Raw genomic sequence first — 7,747 nt, 5'->3', positions numbered from 1 at the left:
AGGAGATTTTACTACATCTTAACCTGATAAAATTCAGGTTAATTCAGATCTTCCCATATTAATCTATTAATTAATTAATCTATCATTTCCACCCCTTCTCTGATCATAATGAAAAGCTATTGTAATGGGGTGGAAAAGTAACCGGTTGATTCTATGGATCTGGGTTGAGGCAGAACACAGACAATTTCCAACATGTATTAAAGACAGCATAAATTTCCACCATTGTTACAGTAATTTATTTTTCCCATTTCTCAATTCAGTTCAGAAAGCTTTATTTCCATAATTCTGTAATGGGGTACCCATGGTGCTGGAGCTCAGAAGTGTCCGGTGAGAGAAAGGCAGGTCGATGTTGCCAGGATCAGAGAAGTGCAGAAGGTGTTGTATGCTGAGGCAGTGTAGAGAGTAGTAGAGGAAGGTGGGTCCAGGGTGAGGGATCCTAAGAGCCTCCCTGTGAGTAGGCTGAGGTCAACAGAGACTGATAGGAAAATCACATGTGCTTCAGTAAGGTTGGCTTCTTAGCGTTCATAGCCATGGTTAGCAACTGGGCTGGAGAAATGGAATGTGCAGAAAATAGATGTTGTGGTGTCAGCTGCAGAGCAGTACTTGGATGTACGAGATTTTACTGCAGGAGAGTTACAAGGTGTGTTGAATGACGGTGTCCCGTCCTCCCAGGCTGCCGGCCTGCTGTAGGATCAGATAGGGCCAAGTAGTGGAATAGTGGTGAGGTTTTAATGGGTTTAGGGTTAGTTGCTAGGGGCAACATTTTCTTCCCTTTTCCCCTGCCCTTTTTGCGTCACAAAGTGTAGTGAATTCACACTTCAGAACAGTAGGTGGACACAGCACACACAGTAGGTGGCGGTATTCACCTCTAACATATGTTTGCAGACCGCCATAATACCATAGAAGAAGAAGCCACACCTGTGATCAACGTTTTACCTGAGGGGTGTACTACAAAGCAGGATTATGGAGTTAGCCAGCTAACTTTGGTCAGCAGCCAGAAATAACTTTTGATTTTATGGTTAATTAAAAAAGCGAAACTTAGATATGTCTTTTAGTTTGTTAAATCAATTAGACCATGCCTATTTCAAGCTTATCTTAATACAAAATAAAATGTTATATCAGAATATTTAGACATTTTTGTAATTTAGCAGACGCTGTTATCCAGAGCGATTTACAGGAGCAATTAGGGCTCTGGGATTCAAACCTGCGACCTTTCGGTTGCTGGCCAATGCTCTAAACCGCTAGGCTACCTGCCACCCCAGGCAAGTTAGCTGGCTAACTCCATAATCATGTTTTGTAGTACACCCTCTGGTTCTACCTTGTATGTCCTTTAGCTGGCTAACTCCATAATCCTGATTTGTAGTACACCCTCTGGTTCTACCTTGTATGTCCTTTAGCTGGCTAACTCCATAATCCTGATTTGTAGTACACCCTCTGGTTCTACCTTGTATGTCCTTTAGCTGGCTAACTCCATAATCCTGATTTGTAGTACACCCTCTGGTTCTACCTTGTACAGTGGGGGAAAAAAGTATTTAGTCAGCCACCAATTGTGCAAGTTCTCCCACTTAAAAAGATGAGAGGCCTGTAATTTTCATCATAGGTACACGTCAACTATGACAGACAAATTGAGGAAAAAAAATCCAGAAAATCACATTGTAGGATTTTTTATTAATTTATTAGCAAATTATGGTGGAAAATAAGTATTTGGTCAATAACAAAAGTTTCTCAATACTTTGTTATATACCCTTTGTTATTGACCAAATACTTATTTTCCACCATAATTAGCAAATAAATTCATAAAAAATCCTACAATGTGATTTTCTGGATTTTTTTTCTCATTTTGTCTGTCATAGTTGACGTGTACATATGATGAAAATTACAGGCCTTTCTCATCTTTTTAAGTGGAAGAACTTGCACAATTGGTGGCTGACTAAATACTTTTTTCCCCCACTGTATGTCCTTTAGCTGGCTAACTCCATAATCCTGCTTTGTAGTACACCCCTCTGGTTCTACCTTGTATGTCCTTTAGCTGGCTAACTCCATAATCCTGCTTTGTAGTACACCCCTCTGGTTCTACCTTGTATGTCCTTTAGCTGGCTAACTCCATAATCCTGCTTTGTAGTACACCCCTCTGGTTCTACCTTGTATTTCCTTTAGCTGGCTAACTCCATAATCCTGCTTTGTAGTACACCCTCTGGTTCTACCTTGTATGTCCTTTAGCTGGCTAACTCCATAATCCTGCTTTGTAGTACACCCCTCTGGTTCTACCTTGTATTTCCTTTGGCTCTGTCGTTTATTTCCACATTTTCCTCCCTTAGATGATAGAGATATAGCCACTGCAGTGGTCAGTTGTGTGGAGAGAAGAAATTATCTGGCCTGGCCTGGCCTCTCTCCATCTGTCTCCATGGTACAGGTAAGATTTATGGGCTTGAGATGACAAACGGAAAGAGACCTCCACTGGACGCGCACACACACACACACTCACACACAAACAGATACACACACTGCTCACTTGGCCGTGGGATACAGCACTTTATCAGAGCTGAAGCCACTGACAAGTACTCATACAGGACAACTGCATTCAGGTGGCTGACAGATGTGGTAGATATATCACTGATTCTGTCTGTCTCTTTTAGCTATTGTTTAGTTATGTAATGTCATTTTCAGATGAAATGTATTGATGGGGCATCTATGCTTTTTACATGCTAGAAGAGTAAGGATTCAGATCGTCAGTAGTTACTAATCCTTCAATTAAAAGGCATACTACACTGAACAAAAATATAAATGCAACATGCAACAATTTCAAAGATTTTACACAGTTACAGTTCATGGAAGGAAATAAGTCAATTGAAATAAATAAATTAGGCCCTAATCTATGGATTCACATGCAGTGGCTTGCCAAAGTATTCACCCCCCTTGGCATTTTTCCTATTTTGTTGCCTTACAACCTGGAATTAAAAATGTTTTTTGGGGGGGTTGTATCATTTGATTTACACAACATGCCTACCACTTTGAAGATCCAAAATAATTTTTTTTTGTGAAACAAACAAGAAATAATACAAAAAAACAGAACTTGAGCGTGCATAACTATTCACCCCCCCAAAGTCAAAACTTTGTAGAGCCACCTTTTGCAGCAATTACAGCTGCAAGTCTCTTGGGGTATGTCTCTATAAGCTTGGCACATCTAGCCACTGGGATTTTTGCCCATTCTTCAAGGCAAAACTGCTCCAGCTCCTTCATATGAAAAATTTATGGACTCACTAACTGTAAGTCGCTCTGGATAAGAGCGTCTGCTAAAATGACTCAAATGTAAAATGTAAAGTTGGATGGGTTCCGCTTTAGCAGTATGCTTAGGGTCATTGTCCTGCTGGAAGGTGAACCTCCGTCCCAGTCTCAAATCTTTGGAAGACTGAAACAGGTTTCTCTCAAGAATTTCCCTGTATTTAGCACCATCCATCATTCCTTCAATTCTGACCAGTTTTCCAGTCCCTGTCGATGAAAAACATCCCCACAGCATGATGCTGCCACCACCATGCTTCACTGTGGGGATGGTGTTCTCAGGGTGATGAGAGGTGTTGGGTTTGCGCCAGACGTAGCGTTTTCCTTGATGGCCAAAAAGCTAAATTTTAGTCTCATCTGACCATAGTACCTTCTTCCATATGTTTGGGGAGTCTCCCACATGCCTTTTGACGAACACCAAACGTGTTTGCTTATTTTTTTCTTTAAGCAATGGCTTTTTTCTGGCCACTCTTCCGTAAAGCCCAGCTCTGTGGAGTGTACGGCTTAAAGTGGTCCTATGGACAGATACTCCAATCTCCGCTGTGGAACTTTGCAGCTCCTTCAGGGTTATCTTTGGTCTATTTGTTGCCTCTGATTAATGCCCTCCTTGCCTGGTCCGTGAGTTTTGGTGGGCGGCCCTATTGTGGTGCCATATTCTTTCAGTTTTTTTTATAATGGATTTAATGGTGCTCTTTGGGATGTTCAAAGTTTCTGATCTTTTTTTATAACCCAACCCTGATCTGTACTTCTCCACAACTTTGTCCCTGACTTGTTTGGAGAGCTCCTTGGTCTTCATGTTGCCGCTTGCTTGGTGGTGCCCCTTGCTTAGTGGTGTTGCAGACTCTGGGGCCTTTCAGAACATATATACTGAGATCATGTGACAGATCATGTGACACTTAGATTGCACACAGGTGGACTTTATTTAACTAATTATGTGACTTCTGAATGTAATTGGTTGCACCAGATCTTATTTAGGGGCTTCATAGCAAAGCGGGTGAATACATATGCACTGTCACACCCTGGCTCTGGGACTCATTATGTTGAGCCAGGGTGTGTTCATTCTATGTGTGTATTTCTATGTTGGTAATTCTGTTGTGTTTAATTCTATGTTTGCCTGAGTGACTCCCAATCAGAGGCAACGAGTGTCAGCTGTTGGCTGGTTGTCTCTGATTGGGAGCCATATTTAAACTGTATGTTTTTCCCTTTGGGTTTGTGGGTTTTTGTTCCGTGTTCGGTCATTGATACCGTGGACGTCACGAGTCGTTTCTTGTTTTGTATTCATGTTTAAACTTTAACTAATTAAAGTATGTTCGTTCATCACGCTGCGCCTTGGTCTGTTCCCTATGACGATCGTGACATGCACGCACCACTTTTCCGTTATTAATTTTATTCGAATGTTTTTTTAAATATATATATTTTTTCATTTCAGTTCACCAATTTGGACTATTTTGTGCATGTCTATTACTTGAAATCCAAATAAAAATCCATTTAAATTACAGGTTGTAATACAACAAAATAGGAAAAATGCCAAGTGGGATGAATACTTTTGCAAGGCACTGTATGCATCTGTTGGTCATAGATACCTTTAAAAAAAACTAGGGCCGTGGATCAGAAAACCAGTCAGTATCTGGTGTGACCACCATTTGCCTCATTGACCACCATGACCACCATTTGCAACATATCTCCTTTGCTGTTGATTGTGGCATGTGGAATGTTGTCCACTCCTCTTCAATGGCTGTGCAAAGTTGCTGGATATTGGCGGGAACTGGAACACGCTGTCGTACACGTCGATCCAGAGCATTCCAAACAGGCTCATTGGGTGGCATGTCTGGTGAGTATGCATGCCATGGAAGAACTGGGACATTTTCTGCTTCCAGGAATTGTGTACAGACCCAGATGTGCTTCCCTGAGAAGGTTTCAGACTGTTTGTGCAGAAATTATTTGTGCAAAATCACACTTTCATCAGCTGTCCCGGTGGCTGGTCTCAGACAATCCCGCAGGTGAAGAAGCCGGATGTGGAGGTCCTGGGCTGGCGTGGTTACACTTGGTCTGCGGTTGTGAGGCCGGTTGGACGTACTGCCAAATTCTCTAAAACGACGATGGAGGCGGCTTATGGTAAAGAAATGAACATTAAATTCTCTGGTGGACATTCCTGCAGTCAACATGCCAACTGCACACCCCCTCAAAACTTGAGACATCTGTCGCATTGTGTTGTGTGACAAAACTGCATTTTCCACCCCGATTTTCAATCTTGTCTCATCGCTGCAACTCCCCAATGGGCTCGAGAGAGGCGAAGGTGGAGTCATGCGTCCTCTGAAACATGACCCACCTAACCGCGCTCCTTAACACCCGCCAGTTTAACTCGGAAGCCAGCCGCACCAATGTGTCGGAGGAAACACTGTTCAAATGGCGACCGGGGTCAGCCCGCAGGCACCCGGCCCGCCACTAGGAGTCACTAGAGCGTGATGAGCCAAGTAAAGCCCCACTGGCCAAACCCGGACGAAGCTGAGCCAATTGTGCGCCGTCCTATGGGACTCCCGGCCACAGCCGGTTGTGGCACAGCCCGGGAATGAACCCATGTCGGTAGTAACGCCGCTGCGCCAATCAGGAGGCAAAAAAACTGCAAAGGTTTTAATGGCCTTTTATTGTCCCCTGCACAAGGTGCACCTGTGTAATGATCATGCTGTTTAATCAGCTTCTTGATATGCCACGCCTGTCAGGTGGATGGATTATCTTGGCAAAGGAGAAATGCTCACTAACAGGGATGTAAACAAATTTGTGTACCAAATTTGAGAGAATTAATATTTTTGTGCATATGGAAGTATTCTGGTATCTTTTATTTCAGCGAATGAAACATGGGACCAACACTTTACATGTTGCGTTTATATTTTGGTTCAGTATATATTACATCAATACACTACAGCTGAAAGTGACATTATATAACTAAACAATAGCTAAAAGAGAAACACAGTATCAATGATATATCAACCACGTCTAGCTACTTTGACTGGATCTGAATCCAAACTCCAGTTGCATGTCAAAGCATAGATGCCCCTTCTGCCCATTGTTCATTCGCTATAAAACCTTATTATGCTGTGGCATTCTACTGTTTGACCACAAGGTGGCACCAATACAATGTACTTTATTATTCAGGCATGTGTGTAGTTTAGCGTTTGGGCCTTACGTGCTGTGTATACCATTTGGCCACAAGGTGGCGCCAATACAGTGTTTATTTTAATGGATGCACTTTGAGTGGTTGTCCACATGACAGCGCTATTACCATAGGAAAGACTGGCATGCCGGTACTGGCATAGATGCACTACTCTGTATGCCAGTTTGGGCATAAGCCTACAGGCGAGTCGAATGTTGTGTTTCCATTTGTTGGAGGAATTAAATTGATTTGAGTCACACCGCCGCCTCCATGTTATATCACCATAATGCACTAATTACCTGCTTCTGCATTATTCACATGTAACACCATGAATCATACCCCATGTTGTTTATTAGTGTTAAACACAGTTACTCACACATATGGTTATCACACACAATATGACTCTCTCACACACACATACACACACACTGCGATCATATCCTAGGCCTAGACCTCCCACTAATCCAGAAAATGCGTCATATGGCTTCAGCTTGCGTAAATTAGCAATTAATCAGTAATAAAATGTTATTGTTGCACATTGAGGCTGTTCACCAACAACCCTAGATCTACTTGAGTTCTGTATTTATTTAGAGACAGTCAATGAACAGTGCATAAGTGTGAAGAAAGCAATGAGTAAATTGAACTGATTTTATGTAGTTATACAAGAATGTAGTCTACTAATTTCCAGGGCAGGCATATAAGCCTACTCTTTCATTTCCACCAATATCTATTTCATAAGTTACCTATCATAGGGCCTCCAGCCACACAGCTTGTGATTTTATAGCTAGATATCGGCAGTTAGCTTGGGCCCTCTCCCAGGGCTGTAATAGTGTCCATATTGGATGCATCTCAAACTGGTTGCCAAAATGCAACTATCGGCCTGCCGTCTGGCGCCGAAGGGCTGAGCTGAACAAAATGTGAAGCTTCTTCAGCTCAGTGTTAATTTAAGGACCATAGCTCGATAGGCTACTTTTTGATAGTTTGCAGCCAAGAATAATGTGATGGCCGGATGTTGCGTAGGCTAGGTGTATTACGCTATTCTATATGTGTGAACACATTTGATGTTTTAGTCGTATAAATATTGGAATTAAGTTTAGATTGAAAAGGCTCAACTTTTGAGCTCGTGTATGTTTCATGTGTATTCATTGCTGTTCTTAATCTTGACCTTTAAGACTACAGTTGGATTGTATAAGTGTGGAATCTATTTAATGTGTTAAAACTAGGAAAGGACCTTTAGCTCTGTGTCCCCAGACGTTCCTGCTAGAGCGCCCCTGTTGGTTGCTGTCCATGGTGCTAGAACCGGCTGCTGAAACTCCC

This window comes from Coregonus lavaretus (genome assembly GCF_964263955.1).
Source record: "Coregonus lavaretus genome assembly, contig: SUPER_35_unloc_1, whole genome shotgun sequence".
Taxonomy (NCBI): domain Eukaryota; kingdom Metazoa; phylum Chordata; class Actinopteri; order Salmoniformes; family Salmonidae; genus Coregonus; species Coregonus lavaretus.
Note: the sequence above shows the minus strand (reverse complement) of the source record.